Here is an 11,099-nt window from a genome sequence, read left to right as displayed (position 1 = left end):
TGTCATATGAACTCAAATGGTAAGGATGTATTGTACTTGAACAGAGTAACCTACAGCCTCTTTAAAGCTGTTTTTAAACCAAGTACGTATTCTGATCTCTGAAAAACAAAGAAAATTGTCGAAGACATTATTAATTTATGCAGCTTGAAACAGAAATATTTCTTTGCCTTCTCCCCCAACATATATAATCTTTTATTGTATGGAATATATTTTATTCTCTTCATATATCAAGGTTACGTAGCTGAATGTCATAAAATAAGTAGCTTTAGCTTACAGAAAGGGCCTTAGGACAAGTATGTAGTGGAGAAAGAAACCAGCATAAATACATTATTAATAATATTAATAAGAAGACCCAGTGGAATTGAAATGTGCCACTAGCTTCACCCCCGCCCCCTCCTAACATGACTTGTTCGAAAAACCCACAGCCAGGAGTCAGGGATGTTGCAATTGAGTTGTCAAACTGTCCTGGATGTCTTATACAAACTGAACAGGCCAATTTACTGCAACAGTTGCATAGGCTGAAGGCTCCTATCTTGCCTTCTGGGCTTCCCCCCTGGAGAGATTTTCGTGCTGGACAACAGGCTCCCTCCCTAGCAGCTGCAACTCCTAGATTCCTTCTAATCAGCCTATCCTAGGTATTAACAGTACTGTGTTACCATTACTTTGTGACCAGCCTACTTGGCTAGGCAGGGGAGAAGCTCTTGCCCTGCAATAGGAAAGCAACAGCTTTATGTGTTTGGTGAGATTTCTGAATCCTAGTGGTAATTTGATTTCATTGTCTTCATTGTAGCTCCAGCCCCTGGCTTTCAGGATGAAAACAAGCAGGCTTTTAGGGGGCAGGGTGGGGGGGCGGCGGGGAAAGACAACTTCTCCCACACAGGCCCTGAGTTTCTTTGGCTATTACTAACCCAAGGAGCGTGGGGGTTGCTTTGAAACGCAGCTGTTCTGACTCTGCCCTCCAGGTGGCAGCGGTGCCCCACCGCAGAGGCTCCAATCCCCTCGTCCCCGACTTCAAGTGTTAATGCAATTGACCAATCAGTGCTAAGATGATGGGAGGTAATTGGGTAATTGTATTTTACTGATCACAAGAAGAGAGAGAGGAAGGAAAGAGGGGCCGAGGAGGGAAGGGGACTGCGGTCCGAGAGAAGATTTGGGAGCTAGGACCCTGGGCGTCGGGACGTGGCAGTGGCTGAGGGAAAGCTTAGACTCAGAAGCTGCTGCCGGCACTGGGAGCATTTATTTATTTGGGGGAAAAGAACGGAGAGAGGCGCGAGAGGGAGGGAAGAGAGTTCAAGCCGAAGTGGATGGACGGGGACCGGGGTTCTGCCGCTCTGGGAGCCGAGGGTCGGGCGCTGGCTCTAAGGTCGGCGCCGAGTAGCTGCGCTCCCGAGCACCGTCTCCTCGCTGTGGACTAGCCGGCGTCGGGAAGGTCTGCGCCAAAAGGAACCAACTTGTGGCTCCCAAATGTACCCGACGCAGCTGGAAACGAGATCAAAACTGCAGTTTCAGTCCAGGAGGATAAGAAGAGCCAGCGATTAGGGATTTATTTTTCATCCCATTTCCCGTTTTCTTTCCACGTTATTTTTTTAATTTGCCTAACACCCTGTAGGTCCCCGCACTTCGCCCTCCTCATTTGAAATAAAAGCCCAGTTTGAAGTTTTTTTCACCGCGGCGCCCCCGGACCTGCTGCCCGCTGATGGAAGAAAAGGGGACCCGAGGGCTGGCAGGGGCCACCGGCGCGGGATCGCGTCACGCGTCCCCCCCGTGATCCCGGGCCTGCTCCGGGAGTTCTGCAACACCTGGAGGAACTGGACCGGGTGCCGGGGTGGGGGCGGGGACAGACGAAGCGAAAGCCACCCCGAACCTTAAAAAAAAAAAGGAGAGGGGGGGAATGGGTTTCTTCTTGACAGCTGACGGAGCCTTGAAATTTTTCTCCACTACCTCCGCCCCCGCCCCCACCCCCCGCACTCCATTTAACGTGAGATTATGAAATTGCAGAGGCGGTGGAGGAAAGGAGACAGGATATAACAGGGAGTTTGGAGGGAGAGGGGAAGGTGCCTGGCCGGGTGGCTGAAATCAAAAATCCAATTGCGCACTGGATTGTGATGAGAAATCTAATCAGATCTTTGGAGAAGGGGCCGGCCAGAAGGGTGCCTAGTGGGGGGAGTTGATCCCCAAATTCTTCCAAAGGGGTAGGGGGCTAGGGAGAAGAATTGACGATGTAAAAGGACACTTTTTTTTTTTTTTTTTTTTTTAATTTTTGGTGGCGGTGGTGGTTGGGTGCCTTGCAAAAATGAAGGATGCGGGACGCAGCTCTCTTTTGGAACAGAACGCAGTGGATTGTGCAAGAGAGCAGGAAGAACGAACCTTTTTCTTGTGAGACCTGGATCTTAACACAAACGTGTATATGTGCACACTGGGAGTATTGAAAAATGAAATAGATCAGTGTCAGGCCCGCGGGAGTTGGTGGGCTCTGACATAAATAAATAATAATAAAACAGCTGACCCCCCCTCTCCCCAAAAGGATGATTGGAAATGGAGAACCGAGAAGCCACAAGGAGAAAGTATGTTCATTTTTTTTCTATAAAGGAGAAAGTAAGCCAAGGAGATATTTTTGGAATGAAAAGTTTGGGGCTTTTTTAGGAAAGTAAAGACCCGATATGGTGGTGTTTTCGAGGAAATTAATAATACATCTGCAAAGAAATTTTGGAGAAGAAAAGTTGACCGCGGCAGAATGAGGCATTGATTGGGGGAGAGAACCCAGCAGAGCACAGTTGGATTTGTGCCTGTGTTGACTAAAATTGATGGATAATTGCAGTTGGATTTTTCATCAACCTCTTTTTTTCCTTTTTTTTTTTCCCCTTTTTGGTGTCAAGATCATGCGTTTTTGCTTGTTCTTAACCACCTGGATTTCCATCTGGATGTTGCTGTAATCAGTCAGAAATACAGTGAGTGATCTATATTTTCTTATCTACTAGTAAAGAAAAAGGTCCATTAATTTAGCATTCCTAGTCCCACCATCCCCTCACCTTCATGAGTGTGGCTTTTAAAGACATCACTCCAGGGGGCTAGAGAAATAAGAGCGAAGGTGGCCCACGCATTTGCTCTGTCAGCCTGTGCTCAGGATAAGCTGGTTTGCTTTAATGATGCAGGTTGTCTGCATCCTGGCCAAACGCCTTTGCAAAATGTTCATCAGGGAGGGAAAAAAAAATCTCAGGGAAGCCACTGCAGTGTGGGGTGCCTGTGTATGTGATTGACACTCTGAATGCATTTAAGTTGCATGTCAGCCCCAGAGTTGGATGCACAAATGTTTAGCCATTGGAAATCGAAAGGGCCTAATTTAAATTTCATTATCCAACCTGACACTGCAGATCAACGGAATGTATTAACCTGAAAGTATGATAATAAAGCCAGCAGATGAAGGATGGCTTCTGGCTCCTGGTGGACTGAGGGAGGGGGTGTGGGTTTAGGGGAGGAAGAGGTAGAGAGAGGTGGCTACACTTCCTCCAGTGTCTCCTGCATACACATGCTCAAATGTGGTCTCCAGATTACCTAGATTCTTGCCACTGCTAAGAGAGGAGGACCCACTTCTCTTCAACTCCACCTCCTTCTAAATAACCATTTCTGTGGATAACAGAGAGGCTGTACCTAGGTTGTAGATGACTTGGGCAGTTGGCTTGGGTTTTGCCAGAAACCTTCCGGGACAGAGCTATTGAGAGAAAGGCAGAAATGAAGTATCCCATGGGGTAACTTAGATAGAGGAGATAAAGAAAAGGTCTGTGTTGAACACCGGTGCTTCTGTGCTTCTCGTGTGGCAGCTTTGTCTTGGGGGAAAGAGGCCAGTTAAGAAACATTAGAAGGGGTTGAAAATGCTTAGGGAGCCTGAGGGCCTAGAGGATCGACCCCTCTTTCCCTCTCCTTCCTGCTGGGATCATGGAGCTGGGTTCTTTCTCTCTTACTCTCTTTCTTTCACCAGAACTCTGTCTCTTCATCTTCTGTATTCCTTTCTGGGGCCTTGCATCAGAATCATAGACTCACATAACTTTACAGCCAGGAGACTTCTCAGAGATCTCATGCCAATAAAAAAGGAAACCCAGGCCCAGAGGAACTGTAATTCTTTGGGCAAGGGCCAAACTGTATGAGACAGGTGACTCCCACAGGCCCCAGAACAAGCAGACTAAAGTCAGTTTGGGATCCAAACTGGGTAGCAATCGGCCATACGTGGTGTGGCTACTTCTGTCCCTACAGGTGCCATTTTCATCCAGAAGAGTCAAGGAAAGTAACTACCCTGAGAGTTTGAAATAAACTGCCAGGCTAGCCCAACTCCAGCATTCACATCCCTTTTGAGTTTTTTTTTTTTTTTTAATGGCAGAGCTCAGAAAACCCTAGTTTTAATATTATTAAAAAAAAAGAGACCCACAACTCTGGCATATCCTGAGGAGATGAAAGGCAGCACTCCCCCGGGTCCCTCGTGGTGCTGGGCACATTTAATCCAGTGAGTGGTGGTCCCTAGAGAGTCGTGAAAGAATCATGGAGTCAGATTTATATTAGGGAGGTGATAATAGAAACCAGAAACACCCTGCTAAAAGCATCTGAGCCTGTTTTTTCACTCACATCATCTATTCTTATCCTTTTCATTACTCCTTAACTAAACTAGCCTACAGCTGAACACTTCTCTGATTTATTTTTCTGGACACATGTTTCCTGTTGGGGCATAGATCAGGCGGTACGTTTACCAACTCTTGAAAGTAATCGTGCAGGGCTTTCCCCGCCTTCAGGAGATCTCTGTAGGCATCTGCATATCTTATCCTTGCTTGCAGTTTTTTTGTTGTTTGGTTGGTTGGTTGGTTGTTTTGATCTCAGTTAAGTTACCACTGTGGTCATAGATGGAATCCAGTTAAGCTCCCACTCAGTAGCAACTCAGCACAACTGACGAAAGAGAAGAAAATGAAAAAAATGCACCTTGACGTTTTTTACTGCAAACACCGTTCAGCTGTGGGCTTCGTGGGAAGCCCAGCCTTGCAATCAGCTTGGCTCTGCCAATCAGGAGAGGTGGTTTTTCCTTTCTTTTTCCTTTCTTTATTTGGACATTAAACTGTCTTTACAGCTACTCTGATTAAACCTCAAAGTGCCTACCTCTCCTTCACTTTGTCACCCTCTCTGTACCTCCCACATTCACATACACATGCAAAGTTTTCTGAATGAGAGGAAGAAAGGATTTGGGGGAGGGGAGGATGAGAGGTGGAAGGGATGAATGTCTTCAAAATTCTGGGCCGAAATGTTTCCTCCCACCCACCTCCACGTAGGCATGTTCCTCAGATCTGGAGATGATGGAGCATCCAAGGATATCATCGTTTTTCATCTGGTGAATCACTCATTTCCCCAGCACTTCATTTTGGGACACACTGCCCAGTTTAGGATTAGCTCCTTTGGCTTGGCAGACACAGTTGGCTCTGCATTTTAGGCAACTTGTTCATGGACTGCTGAAAGGATGATGGCCATGGGAGGCCTGGAAACTTGCCTCATGAGCTTATTTCAAAGGCCAGAGTTGGTGCCCACTGAGTAACGTTTGTGAGTCCGTAGTTGTATATTGGGATTCTGGACCATGGGCCCAGAAACAGCTGGGTTTTGCAAGTTTTAAAGTTCCCTTTTAAATATCTTTTCCTCTCATTCATTTGACAGCTGTATCCTTTGGGCCACACCTTTCATTTCCTGGCCCTCTGTTTTCTCATCTGTGGGATGGGAAAATGAACAACACATTAGAATTCAGTTCATTTGAATTGTTTGGTGAACTCCATGTAATGTTATGCAAAGCCCCAGGCATAATAGGCCCTCTAAAGAGGGCTGTTTGTTATGGTTTTTCTGGGATTAATTTGGATTAACTTCCTGGGTATGAATACAGGCTGGCCAAACACTTTACCAGTTCTAGTGGCTACAACTGACCTTTACAGGAGTTGCCAGATCTTCTTTTCAGAACTTAGCAGGACAGACTGGCTGTGACGTATCATTTCAGATTGAAATGCTGCTGCAAACTAGAAACTCAAAGTCAAGATTTTCTCCTTAAAGCATAGAAAAAGAAATCTCAGCAAAGATAAGACTTAAATGAGAAGTGATACTCTTATTGTGTTGATATTATTTTGGCCTAAGTTGCATATGACAGATCTTATATATTAAATGGATAATGTTAGCTGCCTATTACATCGTCTGGACCTGGAATGCACAAAATAAGCACCGATTTCTAGGCAATAATACAATTCAAGTTTGATGGCGTAAAATTCCATTGCTAATATTGAGACTCCAATTTCCCAATTTGGATTCATGGTCTATCCATTATAATGAATCCTGTGTTAAACATCTTCACTTTGCGATACGATAACATCCTGGTAGTTTTTGGAATCAAGACTTTACATGTAGCTGTAAGTATCATGTTGTTTGCACGTGCAGATCTTCCAACACCAACTCGATGATGGTTTTCTGAGGCAGCTGGTCATGGTCTTTGCCCATAATTCCATTCTCTACAACAGCAGCTCATTTCCTCAATATGGTTCCAGAGACCTGTCCCCACTTTGAAGGGAAAGAGTCCTACTATTGCAATTGTGTTTATTCTTAATGCCATATCTGTAGGTTATAATTGGGTAGTCAGAGTGAGGAGTTGCCCATTGGATATTTATTCTACTCTTACTTGCTTTAATTTTGGAGAAGTATCCTAAAGTTAGCCATCTTCACTGATCTTAAGGAGATATCACCCATGGAAGAAGTTCTTACTGTATGATAAATTTCACTTTTTTTGTGTGCTTCCTAAATGTCACTGAGAAATTCGGTGAACTTGGACTCTGGCTTGGAGTACTCAGCTTTCCACTGGGTCATGTGTGTTGCATGCACCATTTAACTTCTCTGAGCCTCTGTGCTTATCTGTCAGATAAAGGTTATAAACAACCACATGGATGAAATCAGATTGCATATGTCGGGCACAGCAGGCACTCAATGATGTACATTTAAACGGGGCATCTCTGGTTTTAGTTTAGGTAATGCACAGTTTGCAAAAAAATTAATATGGCTTTGTTCGAAGGAAGCTATTAATCTAAAATCATGTTGGTATAGAGTAACAAAGAAAAAATGCATAGATAAGATTAAGGTTGGAGTAATGCAAATAGATGCAACCATTTTTGCCATTTTTGGTAAGGTCCTACACTTTTAAAACCTTTGGAAGTGCTTTATTGAATGTTATTCCCTCAGGAAAGATTGAAATAAACTTTGTGAACTGTGGAAAATATACTCTGTGTCCGTATAAAGTTTCGTTAGATTGTCAAGTATTTTACAATACAGGTATACAAAAAATCAATGATTTGTAGATGGTACCTTGGAAAAGTCTCCAAGGGGATCAAGAATCTCTTGCATCCTCCTTTAGAATGACTTTTCTAGAGAAATGTCAATTCGACAGTTGAAAGTTCGTTGGGCAGATCCCGTGGGTAAGACAGTGTGCGTGGAACACTCTCTGAGGGCAAGGATGGCACTTGTTCTCCGGCGTGTCCTCAGCCCCTCAGACAAATGCCTGAGGAGTAGTGTACGGGAGATAAATATTCCTTGACTGACTAATTGGGCTTACTTTAAGAGGCATTTCCTCTAAAAGACTCAAATGCAGGTACATACCTATGCAACTTATAGAAGCCTAATGAGAAATACGAATAAGTATATGGACACTGCGTGTGTGTATGTACAAATATGACATCACACACAGATAATCAGCGCCGTTGAATGGTTTCCTTATGTTGGAGAAACTGAGGCCTGAAATTCAGGTGAGGCAGTGTATTTGTTTATTTGTTACTCTGGATACAGTCAGTAATAGGCTGGAATGATTTCTACAAGTCACCTCACCTCTCTTAGGTTAGTCTTACCTTCTTCTCTGTTAAACAAAAGCAAAAACTAAGATGTCTTCAAGCATTAGGATTTTAGGACTCTGCATTCACAACTGACTTTCTAGGAATGGAAGATTCCTAGGAATTAGAAATATAAAATTCTTGGTCTCAGGATACTAGTTTTTAAAATGGGGAGGAGAACAGCAGCGTTCTGAGAGTAAAGCAAAATTGGTATTATAATGGCTGGTAGATAGAGGAACAGGTGAAAGAAATCTCTAGAGGGTTTGTAGAGGGAATATGATGAGATTTGCAATAGACAAACACTGGACTCAACTTTGTTTACCACCTGTCACTGGGGATCCTAAGTGGGCCAACTAACCTTGCTATGCCTTAGTTTCCTCAACTGTAAAACTGGACACCACTTTTCTTGAAGTTTTGGGAACATTAAGATGTCTAAGTGTTGGACGTGTGATCAGTACCCAGTTAATGATAGCTCACCTCTCATTGAAGTCTTTGGTTACTTTCCATAGAAATGGGAATATATAGCCAAATGTCTGTGAGTGTGCTATGCTTTATAGTTACTGAGTACATAAATTAAAGTCTTTTGCTGATTCTGCTATCAAAGTTGGTGACACTATTTTTGATCATGTTTTCCAATGTCAATCCGAGTTATAATAAAGCTTTAAAAAGATGAAAAACTTAATAAGATGCATAAACTTTTATTTCATCTTTGGCATAAGCTGATGGCAGCTTTCTGTGCCTGTGGAAGCTTTCAACACTTATGGAGGTTACGGGTATAATTTTGTAACAGCAATAGGAACTACCATTTAGGGAGCACTTGATATGCACCAAGTGCTATGTTGAAAATATAACATATAGTTTTTCTCTTTAACCCTCACTTAGGGAATTGAAATGCAAAGTGACTTTGTCTAAGACTATGCGGCAACTAAGTGGTGGAACTGAAGTAGAAACTACATTTCTTTGGGCTTTAGAAATGAGGTCAAATCAGTAAATTCAAACTTGTTGACTTGGTAACACATAAACGTGATCTCTCACTGTCATCTAACCTTTTAACCATCTTCTGAGATGAAGAAACCTGCAGTCTCCCTTACCCCTGGTTTCTGAAGTGAACGTTGTCACCAAATGCTTAGGTCGAGTATACCTTGCCTATTGTTGCCAGTCTGCAGTATGTCCAAGTGTGGAACAAACAGTTTCTGAGAAAGATGGGTGATATTGTCCTAACTCAGTCAATGTAATGGACAGAAAGGCTGTGCAAAATTCTATGAGATCACCTGGAAACTCAGAACTGTGTGAGAAATGTGCTTATTGCTTATAAGTAGGGAGTTTAGTTCCACTATCCCACAAACCCAATGAGTTTAATCTCCGTCCATGTCGTGTGTGATCTCTCTGTAGAGAGAGAGCATTGCCACTGCTGGTTCTTTGGAAACTCTTCCACATCCTCCAGGGGCTGCCTGCTCTCACTTCCTGTGTATTCATTTTACTTCATCCTCCTCCTGCTCTCTCCTTGCACGTTGCGGGGCTTCTCCTTTGAGTCTGTTGTGGTCACAGTCTCACTGCATTCTTGAGAGATGTCAGCTGGGCTTGTTTTGTGAGATGGTACTCAAATCCTTGGCCTCAACCACCTGCGTATGTTGAAGACTCCTGGTCTCCATGGCCACCAAGATCCCACCTCCTTACCCGGTCTGTAGGCTTTGCAAACCTAACACAAGTTCAACTGATCCTTTTCCCTCCAGGAGGCTATGCAGTTTCAGCTCCAATGACATCACTATCTCCTTCATCTTCCTCATATCCAACCACTCATGAAATCTGTGTGCTATCTTAAGCTCAGCTTTTTTGTCTCTCAGTCCAGATTCTATCATTACTGTACTAGATATCTTTTTAACTTTCTTGCCTTTCTGATGATGCCAGCTTTTCTTCAGTGTAGTCTGTTATTCATTCTTCCTTCAGAAGGAAGATCCTAAGAAATAACACTCAAATCCCCTTCTCTATATTCTATAATGATATTATGGAATAAAATCTAGATTCTTCTCTTGATAATATGGTCTGGCCAACCTATTGGTATTGTCTTTTGTCTGCTTGCCATTCTGAATGTTTTGTTTTTCTGAAGATATTCCAGGATACTTTTGGTGCAAAATTTGTGAGAGTTACTCTCTTTGTCTACGACATACTCTATATATGTCAAAGTTCAGAGCAAGTTACCTCTTCTGGGAAAATCTCCCTGGCCCTCTTGGTCCACTGAGTCACCCTGTCCTCTGTACACTAACATTTTATTCATACATGCGTGACAGTTCTTATCATCATTATATCTACTTATTTGGCAAAAAATCTGCTTTAGTGCGACTCAAGGATCAGATCCTCACCTGGTCATCTACATTTAACAAAGCTCACAGGGATTTACAATATATTTTGGTTGAACCAATAAATGAGTAGACTGGTATACATCTTTAGGGTGAAGAGGTTTCTTCAATTCAGTTTATGGTGTAGGCCATTATTTTTTCAATATTTTCATCACTGGGACCCATGTGCTATCTTAAGCTCAGATTACCTTTTACTATTTTTTCCTCTAGGGACCCATGTTTCAAAACCATTTTGCCTAATAAATACATTGACATTTGTACCTTCATGTTCTGCTAATTGAAAACACATATGTGCCAATCATTACTTTTGAAATGCACTGGATGAACATTTTTAACCTGAGATGAGATACATTGAGCCAAAAGAAAAGATGTTTTAATTACCTTATGCAATTGTGTGAGAACACACATGATTTCTAGTTGGCCTTTTGAAATATTGAAAATAGTTCTGTAAATATAGTTTAGTGCTAATTGGATGCTTGAATGTGTACCTGCTAATGCCTCACTCCGAGTTTTACAGTGCACACTCCTCAGTGACATTGTTCAAAGGGTGTTGTTTGTCACGGACCCCACGAGCCGGGGTCCTCATCAGCTGCACAGGACCCACGCCACGCAGAACGGTCTCCTACAATTGTTCACAAAAATGAAGGTTCCCCCAGAAGTTGTGATTTGCACAGCTGGACAGTTATGTAAAGTGGGTCTTCCTACTCGTGAATGAATATCAAAAAAAGACTATGAATTTTAAATTGGAGTTGCCCAAATATGGAAACATGCAATGAGAGAATAAAAATGACCTCCTTAATAAAAGTGTCTGCATTTAAAAATTTGGTGAGCTGCAGTCACTTTTCACAATATGTGGATATCTGGC

General features: G+C 43.0%; 1 protein-coding gene across 4 annotated transcripts in view; it reads left to right on the top strand.

Moving 5' to 3' along the window:
* Positions 1–290: 290 nt before the first annotated feature.
* LRRC4C (leucine rich repeat containing 4C) overlaps positions 291–11,099 on the top strand; it is a 166,677-nt gene continuing 155,868 nt past the window's right edge. For 2 of the 4 annotated variants that reach the window (XM_028516034.2, XM_028516033.2), the window contains exon 1: positions 848–2,948. The gene's annotated coding sequence lies outside the window, so the exon portion shown is untranslated. Of the gene's footprint in view, positions 2,949–11,099 lie in introns of all 4 variants that reach the window. The other 2 variants (XM_036029263.1, XR_004903962.1) reach the window with 2 other exon arrangements.

The sequence above is a fragment of the Phyllostomus discolor genome, chromosome 6 (assembly GCF_004126475.2).
Source record: "Phyllostomus discolor isolate MPI-MPIP mPhyDis1 chromosome 6, mPhyDis1.pri.v3, whole genome shotgun sequence".
Lineage (NCBI taxonomy): Eukaryota > Metazoa > Chordata > Mammalia > Chiroptera > Phyllostomidae > Phyllostomus > Phyllostomus discolor.
This window is presented reverse-complemented; position numbering and strand designations above follow the sequence as displayed.